This window comes from Perca fluviatilis, chromosome 1 (assembly GCF_010015445.1).
Source record: "Perca fluviatilis chromosome 1, GENO_Pfluv_1.0, whole genome shotgun sequence".
Lineage (NCBI taxonomy): Eukaryota > Metazoa > Chordata > Actinopteri > Perciformes > Percidae > Perca > Perca fluviatilis.
The window spans coordinates 43,358,972-43,381,229 of NC_053112.1; the positions used below are offsets into that span (position 1 = coordinate 43,358,972).

Consider the following 22,258-nt stretch of genomic DNA (forward strand, 5'->3'; position numbering starts at 1 on the left):
AAGTAAAATATAACAAGAAAGCAGGAGAGCAAAACGGTTAGCTAAGAGAACCATGATCCACTCGGATAAACAAGTTAGGTGACTGCATTTAATGTAAAACCAACATACACCAGCACCATACTATTTGTGTCACGAAATCTCTGTAATTTAAGGAGCGCGAATGAAAAAAAAAAATAAAAAAAATAATGCGACTCCGGTGGGACTCGAACCCACAACCTTTGAATCACTGCTCAAGTGCTTGACTAGAAGTCCAATGCGCTATCCATTGCGCCACGGAGCCACCTGTTGGATTTCTTTCTATAAACATTAAAAACCTCCTCTCGATATCATTGTCAAAAGATATTTTTATATAGTGGAGTTGTGTTCTGTCGCTACTGACACGACAATGCCGTTACTCTAGATAAGAAATCTGGAAACAACTATGGGCCAATGACAGGCACGTAATGTTATGTTTATGCGTGGGAGCAATCTATGGGGAGTAATATAGAGTTTAGAATGTTAGCGGCTCTACATTCTTATGTGAGTGCTCTGAATACATGTAGCTATAGTCTTTGTTAGCCACCAACTACCTTTTTTTCTTTCTTTTTTTTAAATTGAAAACCCCCGCCCACAAGATGGCAGTAGTGGATCATGAATACCCCGTGTTGAGCAATTCAGTGACACAAATCACGCCCGCCGATAGGGGGGGACAAACGGGTCTGTTGTCCCGGGCCCACAGTAGGGGGGGGGGGCCCAGAACTGGGCCCTCATTAAATTATGGAAGAATTAAAAATCTTTTTTTAAATAGGCCTATTTGTGGAAAAAAATATGTAGCATAATATTTGAATTACATAAAAGCGTTTTATTTGTTTTCTTCCTAATTGTCCTGGAAATGGTGGTCAAGAACCCCCCCACCCCCAACATAAAAATGGTTTGGCCACTGATCAAAATTTGATATTGTCACTTGATTTGAAGTTCAGTACGCTCAAAATGTCCGGTCAGCACAAGTCCGGAGCTCGGAAAAGGAAAGAAAAGAGAAGAAGAAAATAGAGGCCTTAGAGATTTTCTAAACAAATATTTAAAAAAAGGTGGTGACGGTGAAGCTGGAACTGTCAACGTAGAGCAAGGTAAGAACCAGCGCAGCCAACGTTTACGAGCCTTGTAACGTAACGTAACAGGCCAGCTCTAATGTTAACGTCCATTAGCTCGTATAAAAGCCTGACACAACACGTTAACTTTGACAGAAACAGTTGAGTTTGGTAGCTCCATCAGTAAGGATGAGACAGAGAGAGATCCAGCTGCAGTCAGGTGACAGAGAGAGTGATGCGGGAGGGGCCCGCTGCCCCGCAACGGAGGGACAGAGTCAGGCTACCCGTGAGAGAGAAGAGAGAGAGATAGAGAGAGAGTGATGCGGGGGGGCTCGCTGCCCTGTCGGAGAGTCTGAGCAGGTTGGATCAGAGACTGATTACACACTTAATTTCAGTGAGAGATGTGAGAAGAGGAAGAGCAAGGGAAAAGGAGAGATCTGGCCGCGAGGGGGGGGGCCCATCTAAGATCTCGTCCCGGGCCCAGGCAAGACTGTCAGCTGGCCTGACACAAATTAGTAAGTTTTGTAAACCAACACCCTTCTTCCTAAAATATTTTTAAACTGTTTGTTTTTTATGTTCATGTTTAAACCCTGCTGGCATTTAAGTATTGTAGTTGCAAGTAGGCTACTTTTTGAATAGCTTCTGAGAGGAAGAAAACGTGTGATAGATCGCGGTGCTTCCCAGAACAGCTTTCCGAGCCTATTGCCAGCATAAGACAAATACAGTATTCGAGTGACATCGCAGAGGTGTATAGTCCAGGTGCCAGAAAGTAGAAATCCTGTCCAGCAGCTGTCCCAACCATCACTAAACCAGCTCCTCTACCAGGTAGATGAGCTCGTTAGTGAAAACACCTGTTCTAGATGTAGAGGCAGATCCAAAAACATGGCAGGATTTTTACTTTCTGGCACCTGGACTATACACCTCTGCATCAGTGTTGGGCACATCCTATGGCAGAGTCTGTCACAATAGAGAAATACGTTACTGAACTCAGGCAAAAGTCAAAAGACTGTGAATTCGGTGCCTCAGAAAACGACATGATCAGACCCCACTAACTAGTTCGAACCAAACCAAAAACTAACGTTTAGGGAACGTTTCCTCATGGTTATAACGTTCCCTAAACGTTAGGGGAACCAACCAACGGGAACGTTCTCCTGTGGTTGCATTGTTACCTCCACACAACGTTCCCGTTTGGTTGTTTTTGGTTGTTCTGAGTGCGGTTTTGAAAATGTTTATTTTTACCAGCTCCATTTAAGTTTTTGAAGTAGCCTAGCAGTCACTTGATTTAGATTCACGCAAAAAGTATTGGTCTTAAAAAATTGAAGTAGGCCTAAGATAAACAACATAGCAAGAGAATAAAATTATTTTTAGGCTGATAACAATTTTGTTAAAAACAATACTTTTGTGCTTGATTTCGTTTTTTTATTAGGTGAAAATACTTAAAACAAGAATCTATCAATAGAACGATTTTCACAACTAAGAAAATTCACTTGTTTCATTTCTAACAAGTGTCTCAGTCCAGTGTACAAATCCTACCGTTACACCCCCACGCCAGTAGGGGAAGACAGTGCCTCTGCTCTCAGGTGACCGATTCAAGTCCTGTCCTGACTTCCGTTTACAACACCGGTGTTACAACACCGGTACACACACCTGGCTAACATGAACAGGACAGACAAAAGATCCGTTCGTTAGTATGGAGGATACATCAAAGTTGGCCACAGAGACTGAACCTTCCCTCGGTGATGTTTTAACCACCATAAGGAACCTGGACAACAAGGTGAGAGATTTTGGTAAACAACTTAAAGAATGCTCCGACATGGTTGCCAGCATTATACAGCGTCAGCGAGTCGAGCTGAACTCAGTCGGACTCACTGAATGCACGTCCAAATTGGAGGCTGTAATTCACCATGTGTTCTATTAATACATCCATGGTATTATCTTAGGATGCATCTGAGGGATGGCTGCTGTAAAGCCAGCTAGCTAACGTTAACGTAATATCTTACATGTCCCTAAGAGCCGATGTCGGTTTAGGTTTAAACACTTATCTTACGATACATCCGAGGGCTGTATGCTGTAAAGCCTGTAACGTGGATGAGAGATAAAGCCATGGATGTATTAACAGAAGCTCTGTTCACAAAACTGCGGGCTAACCTAGCATAACATAATGATTACACCTCCTTGGTTGTCTAAATACATCCATCGTTTATTTAGATAATCATGGTAAGACCTGAAGTACAGACTACATTATTTACACTTCATATATTCTTTTTGCAATCAGTACAAATTGTATGGTCTTTTATTTCAGATGAATCCATTCCACAAGCAAGAAAGCATTTCAGGACAGAGCGTAAGTTAACATTTATGCATGCATTTAAGAAAACAGTCATATTTCCTACCATGGAACTACTGAAATTCAACCTGGTGCATATCATGTGACTGTTATAATGTATAACAACTAAAACCATTAATTATTCCATAGCCATGAGGACCTCCATTACCCGCATGGCACAGCGGATGGGCACATTTGAGGAAAAGATGGATGAGCTGCTCATGCTCTTAAGGAGCTCCCAGTCACCTTCCTCTGCTCCAGTCGATGACGTGTTGCTGTCGCCCTGCTCAACAGTCATCGAGCTGCAGGAGTTCAACAGGAGAGGAGGAACAAAATGGTAATTAAGTGGCCCTACCCTGCCCTAAGATAACACTATATAATTGCATAAATTAAAATATCATTATAACTGAACTGACTTCTCTTACAAAATGAGATTGTACAAGCTCTCCACTTTGTTCTACATGTGTAATTTGTATTTCTATATTTGTTTTACAGCAACTTTTTCTGACAACCTTTCAACCAATGACGTTGTAAAACCGTATAGCCTGCCGGGCAGAAAGACAAAGGCCTTCCAGGACCTGACAATCTGCAGGGTTATAACAGGCAGGTGTTATTTTATTGTTCACATCATAGTCCATGAGCCAGGGGGGTTGATCGGTATCATCGGGGGGACAAAGGCTCATAGTGATTTTTGGCAAGGTATACACCCCTAGTGCTAGAAAAATCACAATAGCAGTGCAGTGGTGGTAGCGAATCACTTTTTTTCAGCTCATGAAGTTACTAACCCCCTAAGATAAATTCCGTTTTTGAAATCTGGTGTATACCTGTTTAGGCTCATGGTAGGGATATTGTCAATATTCTATAATATGGTGCTTGGTATCGTTGGAAAGGGGAGCTTTTAGGCTTTCATTTAAGCCCAGTACTGAATCTGTCTGTCAATCACAGAGGTCACATGACTTCTTTAAACCAGAAATAACACACATTTTCTCCCAATTTCCGCCTAAACCGTGTGCTTTCTTTTATCCCTGGGCCATGACGGAACACCAGGGACACAAAACTCAACAACTTCAATACTCAAGGCACTCTGATGATTCAGAAAATGTACAATATACCCATACTATTTATATGTGAGAGCCTTAAATTAGACTTATGCAGCCGGCACAAGTCTTCAAAATAGAATTTAGCCAATAGAATGGACAAATAGAATACCCTATTAGTCCAGGGCCAAATGGCCTCTTTATTCATGTACAGTTGTAATAAAAAGTAATTGTTTCAATAGTGTTGTCAACATAACACTTGTAAGTGGTTTAACAAAATGCTTCTATCATGTATTTTGATATTCAGCCACTTTAAGTTAGAATGTCAGAAAGTAGCTCATGCACGTAATGATGGATTTTGACAGTTTGACAAGGTTTTGTCAGTTTTGTGAAAAGATCGTTGGTTCAGTTGACTGGTTATAACAACACTACCAACTATGCCATCTTCAATCAACTTCCAGTGAGTTCCAGGGGTATTAAATGTAAGTACAAAATACTTTTTCTCTTGTGCTTGTGAATTGATGGGGAATAGAGAGAGGGACATTATACCTATAGTAGGGTGGGCGATATATATCGCTCAATTATAATATTGTGTTGTTGTGTTAACGATGTGCAAATTGACATTATCGAGTATTTAAATTACTTAGAAAATAACACTTCAAAACATGCATTGGAACGCTACACATTCACTAATGTCAACAAAGATGGGCGGCGATACGATTGTGCAGCGGCTGCTAGCTCTCCTGTCGGTGTATATTTATACAAGTACAGCCACACTGACCTAATCAATAGGACTACGATACAACACAGCCGTTACAGGAGCCTTCCAGGCGGCCCAACGTTCCGGAGGACCTAGCCAGACCGGGACGCCGTGGATTGTTGTTGGCATCTAGCACGCTGAGCTAGCTACCGGCAGGATCAAGACAAGAACTCCGGCAAGACCAGAGGAGGAAGACTGCATTTTTTGTGCAGAATGAATGGAGTACTGACCGCAGGGTCGTTGCCCAGCACTGCTCACCTGAATATACAGGCCATTTCATTTACCACGAAAACAGCACACCGCCGTCTACACAGCCCCCGATGCAAACGTTAGCACAAATTTGGCTCACCGCTAACCACAGTGAACAAACTGCAGCGCGATCACCTGGAGGGGATACATATTGTAGCAGGGGACTTTAACAAGGTGACCTTAAAGTCTGTACTCCCCAGCTTTTTCCAGCATGTAGATTGTGTTACTAGAGGGAAGAACACACTAGACCATGTATACTCTAACATCAAGACAGCATAGAGAACTGCTCCTCTCCCTCACCTGGGCCAGTCAGATCACATCCAACTACACTACTTGGATGTGAGCTATTGCATGCTGGGCTCAGGAGTAGTTGGATGTGATCTGATGGATGCTGGGATCAGGAGTAGTTGGATGTGATCTATTGCATGCTGGGATCAGGAGTAGTTGGATGTGATCTGATGCATGCTGGGATCAGGAGTAGTTGGATGTGATCTGATGCATGCTGGGATCAGGAGTAGTTGTATGTGATCTGATGTATGCTGGGACCAGGAGTAGTTGGATGTGATATGATGCATGCTGGAATCTGGAGTAGTTGGATGTGATCTGATGTATGCTGGGACCAGGAGTAGTTCTATTGCATGCTGGGATCAGGAGTAGTTGGATGTGATCTGATGTATGCTGGGACCAGGAGTAGTTCTATTGCATGCTGGTATCAGGAGTAATTGGATGTGATCTGATGTATGCTTGGATCAGGAGTAGTTGGATGTGATCTGATGTATGCTTGGATCAGGAGTAGTTGGATGCGATCTGATGTATGCTGGGATCAGGAGTAGTTGGATGTGATCTGACTGGCCCAGGTGAGGGAGAGGAGCAGTTCTGTATGCTGTCTTGATGTTAGAGTATACATGGTCTAGTGTGTTCTTCCCTCTAGTAACACAATCTACATGCTGGAAAAAGCTGGGGAGCACAGACTTTAAGGTCACCTTGTTAAAGTCCCCTGCTACAATATGTATCCCCTCCAGGTGATCGCGCTGCAGTTTGTTCACTGTGGTTAGCGGTGAGCCAAATTTGTGCTAACGTTTGCATCGGGGGCTGTGTAGACGGCGGCGTGCTGTTTTCGTGGTAAATGAAATGGCCTGTATATTACCAACAGGGCTTCCAGGTCAGGTGAGCAGTGCTGGGCAACGACCCTGCGGTCAGTACTCCATTCATTCTGCACAAAAAATGCAGTCTTCCTCCTCTGGTCTTGCCGGAGTTCTTGTCTCGATCCTGCCGATAGCTAGCTCAGCGTGCTAGATGCCAACAACAATCCACGGAGCGTCCGTTCTGGCTAGGTCCTCCGGGACGTTATGAGCCGCCTGGAAGGCTCCTGTAACGGCTGTGTTGTATCGTAGTCCTATTGATTAGGTCAGTGTGGCTGTACTTTTATAAAAATACACCGACAGGAGAGCTAGCAGCCGCTGCACAATCGTGTGCCGCCATCTTTGTTGACATTAGTGAATGTGTAGCGTTCCAATGCGTGTTTTGAAGTGTTATCTTCTAAGTAATTTAAATACTCGATAATGTCAATTTGCACATCGTTAACACAACAACGACAATATTATCGTAGACGATATATATCGCCCACCCCTACTATAGGTATAATGTCCCTCTGTCTATTCCCCATCAATTCACAAGCACAAGAGAAAAAGTATTTTGTACTTACATTTAATACCCCTGGAACTTACTGGAAGTTGATTGAAGATGGCATAGTTGGTAGTGTTGTTATAACCAGTCAACTGAACCAACGATCTTTTCACAAAACTGACAAAACCTTGTCAAACTGTCAAAATCCATCATTACATGCATGAGCTACTTTCTGACATTCTAACTTAAAGTGGCTGAATATTAAAATACATGATAGAAGCATTTTGTTAAACCACTTACAAGTGTTATGTTGACAACACTATTGAAACAATTACTTTTTATTACAACTGTACATGAATAAAGAGGCCATTTGGCCCTGGACTAATAGGGTATTCTATTTGTCCATTCTATTGGCTAAATTCTATTTTGAAGACTTGTGCCGGCTGCATAAGTCTAATTTAAGGCTCTCACATATAAATAGTATGGGTATATTGTACATTTTCTGAATCATCAGAGTGCCTTGAGTATTGAAGTTGTTGAGTTTTGTGTCCCTGGTGTTCCGTCATGCCCCAGGGATAAAAGAAAGCACACGGTTTAGCCGAAGTGGGAGAAAAATGTGTGTTATTTCTGGTTTAAAGAAGTCATGTGACCTCTGTGATTGACAGACAGATTCAGTACTGGGCTTAAATGAAAGCCTAAAAGCTCCCCTTTCCAACGATACCAAGCGCCATATTATAGAATATTGACAATATCCCTACCATGAGCCTAAACAGGTATACACCAGATTTCAAAAACGGAATTTATCTTAGGGGGTTAGTAACTTCATGAGCTGAAAAAAAGTGATTCGCTACCACCCCTGCACTGCTATCGTGATTTTTCTAGTACTAGGGGTGTATACCTTGCCAAAAATCACTATGAGCCTTTGTCCCCCCAGATGATACCGATGGCCCAAATTTGGGGCCCTGGCTCATGGACTATCAGTATTATGCGTAGCTTGGCTGATAAGGGGTTTTAATTTGACTTGTAACTTTGCTTCTTCTTGCTACTCTAGAGGCCTCTCAGAAAAACTTCCCCGCGCTGACTGCAGCAGACGTGGAGGACCCCCCAGTGCTCCCCCTCACAATATCCAACAGCCTAGTGTCAAAGTCGACTCATTCAAGTTTCTGGGCTCCGTCATTTCCCAGGACCTGAAGAGGGAGTCCAACATCCTTAAAAAGGCTCTGCAGAGGATGTACTTCCTACGGCAACTGCGGAAGCATGGCCTACCAGAAGAGCTATTGGCCATCTTCTACACTGCTGTCATCCTCCTGCCTCCTCCCCTCTGGCAGGCGCTACAGATCCCTGCACACAAACAACCAGACACAAGAACAGCTTCTTTCCCTCTGCCATCACTCTCCTGAACTGCTGATAAGTGGGGTCATCCCCACTTTGGCCATTCACCTACACATTACATACTTTATCATTCCAATATGCATCTTGCACACTACATTTCTGCCCTGCAAAGGCAAAATACCTTAACTTGCTAGTGTGAAACTGAGAAAAATTACTTTAAAGTTTCTGTTTTGTCCAGACAAAAGTATTATAGGTAAAACTCCCAAAATTTTACAACTAGTTGCTATAATAAAGAAATGTTTGTATGCAAAAAATCTTGAGCTCAAAATTGACCTTTGATCCTTTTTTGGCAGTTCCTGTACTCTTCCTTTGGATCATGTGCCAAAAACAAGGAGTCATGCAAAGGCAAAAGGCAGTAACTGACATATAATCAATATTTGCTTGCTGTTCACCATACTTGCATCCATTATAAGAACACCTAACCAAGGTCTAGTCATCATGGTATTTGTTTTAAATTATATAGAAAACCTTTGCTTGTTACTATTTACTGCTATAATGATCAGGATAGTGTGGCAACACTAACACAGTTTAACAGTATGACAGATAAGTAACTTTGCAGTACAGTATGAAAAAATACAAGAAGTATTTTCTCAATAAAGATAATTTAATTATAATTGAATACAAAGGTATATTTATTGTTTAACAATAAATATATAATGTTTAACACTAAGGGCCACCAAACTGCTTAAGATGCACAGTCAACAAGCTGGACTTGGATTACTACTTTTTAATTCTGAGATAACATTTAGGTTAGCATACTTTGTACGGACGTTAGCAATAACTAGCTTAGTGCTTTTATGGATTTATGGATGTGTGAGATTTGACATGAACACCTGCAAGAAGGAAATATAGCTCAAACACGGATTGTTGTGGATACAGTAGATGACGTGCATTGCTATGGATTATATCTTCCATGGATTATATCGGATTGCATGGAAAGGTAGGATGCCAGCTGTGTATTTAATAATTGGTTTTCAGCATCTGATGTGAGGCTCCGCCAAGTGAGGAGGTGTGTCAGCATCAACGTTAGCGCTGTAGCTAACAATGTAGCTAGCTCCGGGCTGTCACTGACAGAATAGGAATCATCACTTTATTTGATATGTCATGTGTATGTTACGTGGTTTGGTGACAATTAAAAGCGGCCAAGTAGGCTATGACGAGGCTAGTGTACAGTAAGATCACGGCGGTACAGTAACCTCTCTCTTGATGCTTGGCTAAACAAAGTCCGAACACTCAACTTCAGAGTGCAGAGATCCGTAACAGCTGTTACGGCGTTCTGCTGTGGTTTCTCGTATGGTTTTGGATGTTACGGTTGTCTTTATTTTCTTGTTAAAACAATGAAATTGACTCACGATATTTATTCACATAATAAAGGAGGTCTCAAATACCCCAAAAATGAATGATCAGCACCTGAAAGAAAGACTCTTAAGGAACAATATGTAATATATTTATTGTATTAAATCAAAAAATGACCACCACAATATGTCATCATATACTAAGGAAACATGCTAAGTTGAAATACTATCTTCTCTGACAACAATGCTAAAACCAGTATTATCTCCTTTGAAATTTCCATTCTGGTGCGGAATGGCTGTTTTAGTTTTGGTCTGTGTGTTGTTATTAACTGCCTTTGACTATTTTGCCAGTCAATTCACTTTAATGAATGCATATTGAAACACAATACTGGGAAATTCCTCGAGGAGTCCACATAATCGCTGACAACTTGATAATCACTGCATTGTCAGAAAAAAAAAACATGATTAGATAGTAAAAAAAGTGATGGCCAGAGCTAGGCTAATGTAAAATCCAGCAAAGAAAAGATACAGTACAAGGTGAGCAGTGTCAACTACATGTGATGGGCCACACTGTCACCTCAGAGGGTGTTAAAGCAGATGAATTACCAAATACTGAGATAACATGTACAATTATAGTGTACTGTACAAGTAAAAGAAACGTGGAGAGTTGTAACACTGCCAAATTTTGCTGTATAATTAATTGATTCTTAATATTCTAAATATTTAAAGATATTTTTTATGTATTAGTTTTCCAAACAAATAGATCTTTTGGTTATATCACTATCATGTGACCCAGAAAATATAATAACACAGGCATTGGCTATTCTATTTCATAGTATGCACAAAAACCACTCGCTGAAGCAGTTTACTGTGCCAGAAATCAGCTGATCTTATATTTTGTGTATTGTGCTCCTAGCGTACTTTTATCATATCATGATGACCAGATTATGAAAATATTTTTACTGAAGCATTTTGTGGGAGAGAGAGGTGGATGCGCTGTCATGGCACAAACGTTCCCTCATAGCTATGAGGGAACGTTTGTGCCATGTAAACATCATATCCCGAATGTGATCAAAAAAAGGATAAGCCTCATAACAGCAATATTCATGTCCATGTTAACACACATGATTCGAACAACATGCAAACTCCGTCCGTGGGTTCAGTGATACTCAGCAACCAGTTTATCTATGGATATATGGAGTCATTTTTTTTATGGCTACACGACAGTAGTGGTGGGCAGATCGAGGCTTCCTGAAACAATGAAACAGTTGAAGCAAATGTGTCATATTGTGTCGAGGCTTCGAAACAATCTGACACCCGTCTCAACAATGACACCTAGTGGTCACATGCAGGTGTTGATCTGAAACAACCTTGACAACGAGCCATTTTTTTTATTATTGTATTTTTCTAATATGTGAAGCTTGCAACCTGTAGGCTCCTCACTGTGCATAATGTTATTTTTGTCATGACAAAAGAATATGAATAAAAGAAATCAAGCCACAATGTCTCACTCTTTTATAGATTTTTATTCAGAAATATTAATTTCTCTGCTGTGGCAGGACTTAGCCTACTTCTTTTTTTAGAGATAATTTCTCCAGCCTTCGAAAAAATCCTCTCACAAGGGACACTTGTTGCTGGCATGCAAAGATATTTTTTAGCAAGGACATACAAATGTGGAAAGATTACTGCTCTCTCTTTCCAGTAAGTTAGGGGATCATGAGTTCTGGGCAAAAACGCATCGTTGAGGTATTTTTTCACTTCCACTGTGGCATCGGCTGTAGCATTGTGTATCGTCTTGGTTTCACGGATGCGATCATCAAACAGTTCCCATAAACTGTCCTGTGGTTCTACTGGTGTTGATGATGATGGGCCTGATGTTGACATTTGTGGCTCTGAATGAAAATTAAAACAGCAATTAGTAACAAATTCTAAACTGACGGCATATATGAAGTATACATTACATGAATCAGATTACATAACAGACTGAAACTGCTCACCAGGAGTTGTGTTTGAACGCATCAGCGAAGCACACTCCAGTGTGATGTGCTTTTCAGCCTCCTGGGCTTTGGCAGGATTGCCAAATGCCACATGTTTGAACCTTGGGTCCAGCAGTGTAGCCAGTGCCAAGGCCCTAAAGGTCTCATACCCTCCACATCTGGAGTGTAGACCTTCTTGCAGATGTGAGCCTATGAGCCAAAACAGGAGAAAACCATAATAAGTATAATAATGACAACAATATTACAGTTATGGCCAATTACATGGGTAGTATGGTCATTGTGGCCTACCTAATTGTACAGTTGATTCCTGTGTTGCCTGTCCTTTTTTCTGTGCAAGCTTGTGCTGCAACATCCTGTACAGTGGTATAAGCTTTGAAGCAGACACTCTCTGTTCCTCTGACATCTCTGTTGTTGCAAGTTTGAATGGTTGCAGTAGTGACAATGATTGTTGAATAATGTCATACTCAAGACTTGTCAGGGGAGCAGTATCACTGTTTAAACTGGAAAGTGCAGCACCCACTGGCTCACGTTGCTCATACAAGCGTTGTAGCATGTTGAATGTGCTGTTCCATCTCGTCTCAACCTCCTGGATCAGTTTCAGAGTTGGTCTGGCCATCAAGCCCTGCATCTCCACAAGCTTGTCCTTGGCTTTGCAGCTGGATCTGAACAACCCCACTATCTTTCTGGCTTTCTGGCGTATTTCATTGATGACTGGGGTTTGATCTAGGGCCTTTTTCACAATCAAATTTAAATTATGAGCAAAACATGGGACATGGCGAAGGTGGAGTAGCTGGGCGCTGAGGATCATGTTGGATGCATTGTCAGTCACCATGCACTGAACTTTGGAGGTTATTCCCCACTCAGCCATTAGCAAGGCTTTAGCCTCCATGAGATGCTGGGCTGTGTGAGTTTGGTAAAACCTCCTTACACCCAGTACAACAGTTGCCATTTTTGCCTCTGGTGTTATGTAATGGCAAGTTACACCAAGATATCCGTCCATATTAATGGAGGACCACATGTCAGCTGTAAGGCTAACAAATTCGGCATTTTGTAGGTCCTCCATTGTCTTCTCCTTGGTGTTGTTGTACCTTTCGCTGACCATTGTTTTAAGCACCTTCCGGGATGGGAGGACATAGCTTGGATCAAGCTTGTTCACAAAGGCCCTGAAACCCTCATCCTCCACAATGGTGAAGGGCTGCAGATCCTTCACCACCATGTTTAGTAGAGCCTCATCCAGTTCCCTCTGTCTGCCTTTTAAAAGAGAAGATAAAACATACTTTCAGACAAATACATTGAAATAAAATACAGCTTCACATAGTGCACAGCTATTAAAAGTATACTGGTTTATTATTTGGAAGCCCTCCTAAACAACAGTTTATGAACATTATGCTCAGTGTGCAGAGAAAGATAAAACGAAATGTAGAACTACAACAATTAGGAAAACCAAAATGATGCCTTCACTGGCTGTAGATTGGGTACTCAAATGTAGACCTATAAAATGTATATTCACAAAATATATTATATTGACAACATATTATATTATATTCACAGTGAAACTGGTTATTTTTTTTACATGAATGGCAGTTGTGATTGGGACATTGTAGGGCTTGGGTTGACACAGGCCTATGGACTTTCTAAACAGTGTCCAAACAGTTTATTATATTTCAATAATAATTATATTTCAAACAATGCATACCTTGCTTAGATGGCCCAGCAGTGTCAGTAGCAGGCCTAGGTACAGGGGGAATGCTACCATCCTCTGCACCCTGCAAAATGGCAGGATGAGTGCTCCTCAAATGGCGCATCATGGATGATGTATTGTTGCAAAAGGCTAGCTGCCGATCACAGTACATACATCTCACTTTATTTGGGGTTTCCAAATGGAAATGCTCCCACACCACAGAAGTACGGCATCTCTTCTGTGGAGGAGCCTCCATATCTATCTATCTATATCTATCTATATATCTCTATCTATATATATATATATATATATATATATATCTATATCTCTCTATCTATATCTCTCTATCTCTCTATCTATATATCTCTATCTATCAATATATCTCTATCTATCAATATATCTCTATCTATCTATATATCTCTATCTATCAATATATCTCTATCTATCTATATATCTCTATCTATCAATATATCTCTCTCTCTCTCTCTCTCTCTATATATATATATCTGTGTGTGTATGTATCTATCTATCGATCTATCTATATGTGTATCTACCTATCAATATGTTAATGTGTCACTATGTATACTCTGTCTGTCTCTAGCCTATCAGTCAATGTGTAAATGTAAATGTAAGCCTAAATATAACTAAACTAATCGCACTATGAATGTCACTACCAAATATCTGCTATCTCAAAATCTTACTCCTCTCACAAAAACCCACGAGGTCACAATGCGTTCACTTCACTTTTATACTGATGTGCGATTGTGTGTTCCCGACCCTTTCAATCACACACTGATTCATGCCACCTGTTGAAACACTAGTGAAACACTCTGGTGTTTCATTTAGCCGTAGTCACGTGACATCAGTGTTTTGAATCGCGCTTCGGATCAGTGTTTCGAAACATCTGCGCTTCGGGATCTCGGCAAAGCTTCGGAACATCGGTTTCACTTCAGCCATCCCTACACGACAGTGGGCACAACTGGAGACAGATGTGCAAAACTCTAACTACAGTCTGCACAGCAGCAGTTCATGTAAACCAATCTCTAGTTCATTTTTCATTGCCTGACACAGTTTTCAAAACTCTAAACACTTATCCCATGACTTTAACCACAACATGCACAACTGTGGATTTACAGCACTTTGCTCCAGAGGTTGCACGCCTCTAGAGCACTATGGGTTAACCCTTGTGTTGTCCTTCGGGTCCCATTGACCCGAAGGACAACACAAGGATTATGTGCTTCCGTTTACTTTGTTGAGAATTACTCTCTAAAACCGGTTTCTTTTAAAGTAAGTAAGTAAAGTTTATTTCTAGAACACATTTAAACACAGTTTAAGCTGACCAAAATGCTGTACAAACAAGAACTAAGGTGCTGTATTAACCCTTGTTTAGAGAGCAATTCTCAACAAAGTAAATGGAAGTACATAATCCTTGTGTTGTCCTTCGGGTCACTGGGACCCAAAGGACAACACAAGGGTTAAGTGTCTTCCTCAGGGACACATTGGTTGATGTACTGTATCACAGTGGGTACAACCCAGATCTCCTATACCAATAGGATGTGTCATATCCACTGTGCCATCCCAATCCCATGCAGTAATGTAAATTTTCTGTCAATGTCTCAAAGTTTTCAAAGATGTCAAATATGTCTGGCAGAATTTTGGCTAAATGTGTATTAAATAATGTCAAAGACCAGACTGTTTTCTATTTGATGAACTGGTACAGCCATAGGTAAACATGGCATTTAAAATACTAGACCCGTTTCGATCGCATGCCTGTTCGGAACGGGCCGATTGCTTGGTTCCAAGTATTAATTTTTTTCACACCTTCCTCTAGCCTAACTATAAGCACGGTTCAATCAGGCGTGGCTCAGCTGCGGCTCATCTATAGATTTGGCGTGTCCCCTTTTTTCCCCAGACGTGGCCCAGGCTACTGCAACTCCCTCCTTGCTGGTCTGCCTGCAAGTGCCATCAGACCTCTGCAGCTCATCCAGAATGCAGCAGCTTGACTGGTCTTCAGCCTTCCCAAATTCTCTCACACTACACCGCTCCTCCGCTCCCTTGACTGGTTTCCAGTTGCTGCCCACATCTGCTTCAAGACACTAGTCCTTGCGTATCATGCTGGAAAGGAACAGGCCCAGCTTACATCCAGAACATGGTTAAACTTTACACCCCAGCCCATCCACTCCCCTCTGCATCGGCCAATCTGCTTGCTGCTCCCCAAGGGACATCCAATCACTTAACGTAATTCCGACTGTTTGCTGTCCTGGCTCCTAAATTGTGGAACGAGCTCCCCATTGACAGCTGAAAGTCTACACATCTTCCACCGCAGGCTAAAATGGCACTTACTTGTTGCACTGACATTTTGCACTTACGCACTTGTAGTTCGGCTTATTTAAAGCTGGTGTACTTCTAAGCGATTCTTGATGTTCTGAGTTTGTACCTTCGTGGTTGAATGTGATTATTAACATTAAGAATGTAACCAGTTCCTCGAAATGTTCCTAGTTCCGGGGAAAGGGTTCTGCAGTCGAAATGCGGCTTATGTCCAGCTGTTGTTGGAGTCCGTGTTCAGTAGGAGACAGTAGAACATGGTCATCAGCATAAAACAGAGACTTCACCTCTCTATCGAGGGAGAGGCCATGAGCAGCACATTGATCCAGCTCAACAGCAAGCTCATTAATATGCACATTAAATTAGGTCGGACTTAAATTGCAACCCTGCCGAATACCTCTTCTCTGGGTGAAGAATTCAGTTTGTTTGTCTCCAATTTTAACAGCACACATACTTTCCAAATACACTGATTTAACCAGATCATACATTTTGCCCCTTATACCCCAGTGTAGAAGTCTGTAAAAGGAGCCTCTGCCAAATAGTTGAAAGCTTTCTTGAAATCAACAAAAAAGTAAATATATATTTTATCTTATCTACCATTATTTGTCTGGTGTACATGTTTGTTAATTAGAGTGTGAGGGGTATATAGATGGTTGGTGGTGCGGTGTTTTGGGAGGAAGACAATCTGACTTTTACTTAAGATGTAGTGTTCCTCAAGAAAGTCTAGTATACATTGCCACGAACATCACATAGTTCTTAGGGTCTGATTTATCCCCCCACCCCTCTCTCTCTCTCCATAGGCTGTGAGACTTGTAAAGGGGCTGTGTGTGTGTGTATGTATGTATGTATGTATGTATGTATGTACATATACATATATATATACACACACACACACACACACACACATATATATACACATATATATATATACACACATAAATATATACATACATATATATACACATATATGTACATATATACACACATATACATATATATATACATACATACATACATACATACTATATATATATACTATATACAGTGCCTTGCGAAAGTATTCGGCCCCCTTGAACTTTTCGACCTTTTGCCACATTTCAGGCCTCAAACATAAAGATATAAAAACTGTATTTTTTTGTGAAGAAACAACAACAAGTGGGACACAATCATGAAGTGGAACGAAATTTATTGGATATTTCAAACCTTTTAAACAAATAAAAAACTGAAATATTGGGCGTGCAAAATTATTCAGCCCCCTTAAGTTAATACTTTGTAGCGCCACCTTTTGCTGCGATCACAGCTGTAAGTCGCTTGGGGTATGTCTCTATCAGTTTTGCACATCGAGAGACTGACATTTTTGCCCATTCCTCCTTGCAAAACAGCTCGAGCTCAGTGAGGTTGGATGGAGAGCGTTTGTGAACAGCAGTTTTCAGTTCTTTCCACAGATTCTCGATTGGATTCAGGTCTGGACTTTGACTTGGCCATTCTAACACCTGGATATGTTTATTTGTGAACCATTCCATTGTAGATTTTGCTTTATGTTTTGGATCATTGTCTTGTTGGAAGACAAATCTCCGTCCCAGTCTCAGGTCTTTTGCAGACTCCATCAGGTTTTCTTCCAGAATGGTCCTGTAACTGGCTCCATCCATCTTCCCATCAATTTTAACCATCTTCCCTGTCCCTGCTGAAGAAAAGCAGGCCTAAACCATGATGCTGCCACCACCATGTTTGACAGTGGGGATGGTGTGTTCAGGGTGATGAGCTGTGTTGCTTTTACGCCAAACATAACGTTTTGCATTGTTGCCAAAAAGTTCGATTTTGGTTTCATCTGACCACAGCACCTTCTTCCACATGTTTGGTGTGTCTCCCAGGTGTCTTTTGGCAAACTTTAAACAACACTTTTTATGGATATCTTTAAGAAATGGCTTTCTTCTTGCCACTCTTCCATAAAGGCCAGATTTGTGCAGTATACGACTGATTGTTGTCCTATGGACAGAGTCTCCCACCTCAGCTGTAGATCTCTGCATTTCATCCAGAGTGATCATGGGCCTCTTGGCTGCATCTCTGATCAGTCTTCTCATTGTATGAGCTGAAAGTTTAGAGGGACGGCCGGGTCTTCGTAGATTTGTAGTGGTCTGATACTCCTTCCATTTCAATATTATCGCTTGCACAGTGCTCCTTGGGATGTTTAAAGCTTGGGAAATCTTTTTGTATCCAAATCCGGCTTTAAACTTCTCCACAACAGTATCTCAGACCTGCCTGGTGTGTTCCTTGTTCTTCATGATGCTCTCTGCGCTTTAAACGGACCTCTGAGATTATCACAGAGCAGGTGCATTTATACGGAGACTTGATTACACACAGCTGGATTCTATTTATCATCATTAGTCATTTAGGTCAACATTGGATCATTCAGAGATCCTCACTGAACTTCTGGAGAGAGTTTGCTGCACTGAAAGTAAAGGGGCTGAATAATTTTGCACGCCCACTTTTTCAGTTTTTTATTTGTTAAAAAAGTTTGAAATAGCCAATGAATTTCGTTCCACTTCATAATTGGGACCCACTTGTTGTTGATTCTTCACAAAAAATTACAGTTTTATATCTTTATGTTTGAGGCCTGAAATGTGGCAAAAGGTCGAAACGTTCAAGGGGGCCGAATACTTTCGCAAGGCACTGTATATACATATATATATATATATACACACACACACACACACATATATACATACACACACACACTACTGGTCAAAAGTTTTAGAACACCCCAATTTTTTTGTTTTTTATTGAAATTTTAGCAGTTCAAGTCCAATGAATAGCTTGAAATGGTAAAAAGGTAAGTGGTGAACTGCGTGAGGTTTAAAAAAAAGTAAGGTTACCCAAAAATGAAAAATAATGTACATTTCAGTATTTTACAAAAAGGCCTTTTTCAGGGAACAAGAAATGGGTAAACAACATAAAGCTGTTCTGCAGCAATGGAGAAATTTCAAGCTTTGAAAGTTGGTGCTACCAATTCCCACAGGTGTTCCAACTTGTCTGAATTACTTACAACCCCCTCTGTTTGTATAAAAGTATTGTTGGAACACACTGTGGTACCGTACCCTCGTGAGCATTATTTGAACACTTTTGTACTGCAGAAATTAGTGTGTTGCTATAAAATGGCAGGAAAAAGGCAATTAACAATGGAAGAGAGACAGACCATCATAACACTTAAGAATGTTGGTCTTTCCTAAAGAGAAATTGCGAAGAAAGTCAAGGTGTCAGTGAGTACAGTATTCTTCACCATCAAAAGGCACTTAGAAACTGGGGGAAACTCTGACAGGAAGAGGTCTGGCAGACCGAAAGCCCCCAAAGACCCAAAGACCCAAATTTACCATATATCTTGCTCTCTCTCACCACTGTAGAGTGAGAAGCAAGCGGGAGCACAACCTATTGTTTGCCTCTGCCTACGTCATATGACGCGTTGCTAGCGGGAAAGGCTACTTCAGAGCCTAGCTTAAAAATGGGCACCCTTTCATCAAAATTTCTGCTTTAGGGTTTGTGTAACATAGCAATTTCTACTTATGTGTTTTTAAAAGACCTCTTCAGACAACATTACGTATTAATTCAGTTATGAATTCAACCTGCACATTGCTCTTTAAGCACCCCCGACTCATTACCATAGATTGTATTACAATCATACACACTAGCTGCAGCATTCATAGGTAGCCTGCGTCCAGAGATGGATAGATGGACTGTTTGCTTCTGTCTGGTTAGCGACACGGCCCCCAGCTAACCAATCCTTCTTCAGACTGATGTTGGCACCCCCCACTCAATTAGCATACAGGCGCAGGGAAAAATAAATGTGGAAATACAGAAATAAATAAATGTAGAAATGTGGAAATACAGAAATAAATAAATGTAGAAATGTAGAAATGTAGAAATGTGGAAATACAGAAATAAATAAATACATAAATATATAAATAAATGTATAAATACATAAATAAATACATATATTTATGTAAATAAATACATGTAAATAAATACATGTAAAAATACAGAAATAACCATTTATGTTACCAAAATGTATTTATTTTCACTATATTTCTGCATTTATTTATTTATTTCTACTTTTATTTATTTATTTTTCCTTCTGTCATTTTTAGTCCTCCATATCGCACTGCACGTGTGTTTGTTTAGAGCGCTGCACATTAACGGAGGTGTTGCTTTGCAAGCCTTACATGTCTCAATTGGAAACCATTGTATGTATGTATTGTGCAAGAGCACAATGTGTAACATTGTTTATGTTTAAGAATTAATTTTGAAACTTTTTTTTTAATAATTAATAAGTTAGAATTCTGCAATTCATAATTATTATATGTTCAGCATGTGGTGTATCGTTGCAATTAATGTGCATTGTTGCTTTGGTTTTATTTCTCTTTTTTTTATTATTATTACTGATCCAGTTGGTAACTAAGCTTGTATCCTATTTTTGTGAGTGATTTTGAACCTCCGTGTTTTTCAGATTTTGGCAGAGAGTGCAGCCAGTAATGAAGGGATAGATGCACCTAGCACTGTAGATTTTGAAGAGACAGAGGGCTTCTCTCTACAGAATCCTGGACCATTAGTGCTTCATCGTGGGTCACAGTGCAACATCACATGTCTGCAATGCTCATCAGGTAGTGTAACTTGTATCTATCATTAGCTGTATATGACACATAAACATTTACAAATTACTTCTAATGGTAGGAAGAAGACATTTCATACTGGACTGTTTTAGGTTGTGCATGTGTTGTGACCACTCTCTTTTTTTTTTGCCTAGCAGTTTTCCTTGGACTAGGGTAGCCCCTAAATCATGGCTGCAGCTGTCGCCGTGGTCCTGCTACACCCTGCTACGCCGTGCAGTTCCCTGCTATATCCTGTAACGCCCTGCTACGCCATGAACTACTGCAACTACTATTTATAGTTGTAGTTCAATTATCTTTATTGTGACTATTATTGCCACTGTTCATCACACCCCCAACCGGCCCCGTCAGACACCGCCTACCAAGAGCCTGGGTCTGTCCCAGGTTTCTTCCTGAGGGAGGTTTTCCTCGCCACTGTCACTCTGAATGCTTGCTCTTGGGGGAATTACTAGAATTGTTGGGTCCCTGTAAATTATAGTGTGGTCTAGACCTACTCTATTTGTGACTAGAGTGTCTTGAGATAACTCTTGTTATGATGTATTAAAGTTGATAAAGATGAGACTTTATTGATCTGGTATTGAAATTCACAAGCTACCTGCCAAGTCAAACTTCTAAAAGTAATGCAAAAGTAGTGTAAAGCATTACAATTCAGAGACAGTAATATTGTAATATAACTAATTACTCTGAAATGACAGCAACTAGTAATCTATAATGAACTGCATTTTGGAAGTAACTTGCCCAACACTCCTAGTTACTATCAATGAAATTATGAATACATTTTATACAACAAGACACTTTGTGATTGTGTTCATTTTGTGAAAACAAAATATATTTATTGATTGCCTCCCTTCCTCTGGAAACTGCCTCCTGATTGCGGCCACAACACAAGCTGGTATCACCTTCCTGATCTCCCTGCCCAGAAACCCATATGTCTATCGGACCACCTGCCTGTAGGCTGTGTATCGGAATTGCCTAGAGAATGATAGGGGTGCAATGTTGATATTGATAATCCTGTTAACATAGTCAATATGATCAAGAGTGATAGACTTATTTGATGTAAAATGTTCAGTTATTCTATTCCATAAAGGTATGTATGCACATCAGAGTTTAAAAATCTGCTAATCCCTCAGCATCAATAAAGCACATTAGATTAGATTAGATTATACTTTATTGTCATTGTGCAGAGTACAAGTACAAGACAACAAAATGCAGTTTGCGTCCAACCAGAAGTGAAAAAAAATCAAATATGTATAACTAAGTGTAAGTAATGAACAACATGTACAGATATGTGCCATGTAGTAGGAGTAACATAGTAAGAATATAGATATATGCAGGGTATTAACAGAATATATTATAAGAAAAACGGAATAAATATGGATATTCAGTATGAACCACATAGACAGATATGTGCAGTGTGGTAACAGTACCATTGTAGTGCAGAAACGGTAACGTAAGTATAATAAGTGTACTGTATGTGCAGGAGGAATAGTATGAAGTGCAGTAGAATATGGCTATATATAAGTAGTTACAGAATGTACATTAATTATTTTGATATAGTTTGTTATTTGTGTAGAAAACTGACGACTATAAGTGTATAATAATATAATAGTGTTATAAATTACTCTCATCTAAACCTACTCTGGTCTGTTGGCTTGGAGAGGGCCATACTCCTGCCTGAAGTTGAGGTGTGCTACCTGCAGCGAGAACGGGTTGAGGCAGCAGGCATCAAAGCCGGGATGGAGCGTCAGGCAGGTAATGTCCGTGCCGGGACTAAACCCTCAACTAGTGCCCAGTAGGCATCCACCTCTCGACAACACATGCTGTCCACCGCCGACGCCATAGCCT

General features: G+C 40.6%; 1 non-coding gene across 1 annotated transcript; it reads right to left on the bottom strand.

The window, feature by feature from the left end:
- Positions 1 to 188: 188 nt before the first annotated feature.
- trnar-ucu lies at positions 189 to 280 on the bottom strand. The gene is given in 2 exon segments: positions 189 to 224; positions 244 to 280. It is a non-coding gene; the product is annotated as a tRNA-Arg (tRNA).
- Positions 281 to 22,258: the final 21,978 nt, after the last annotated feature.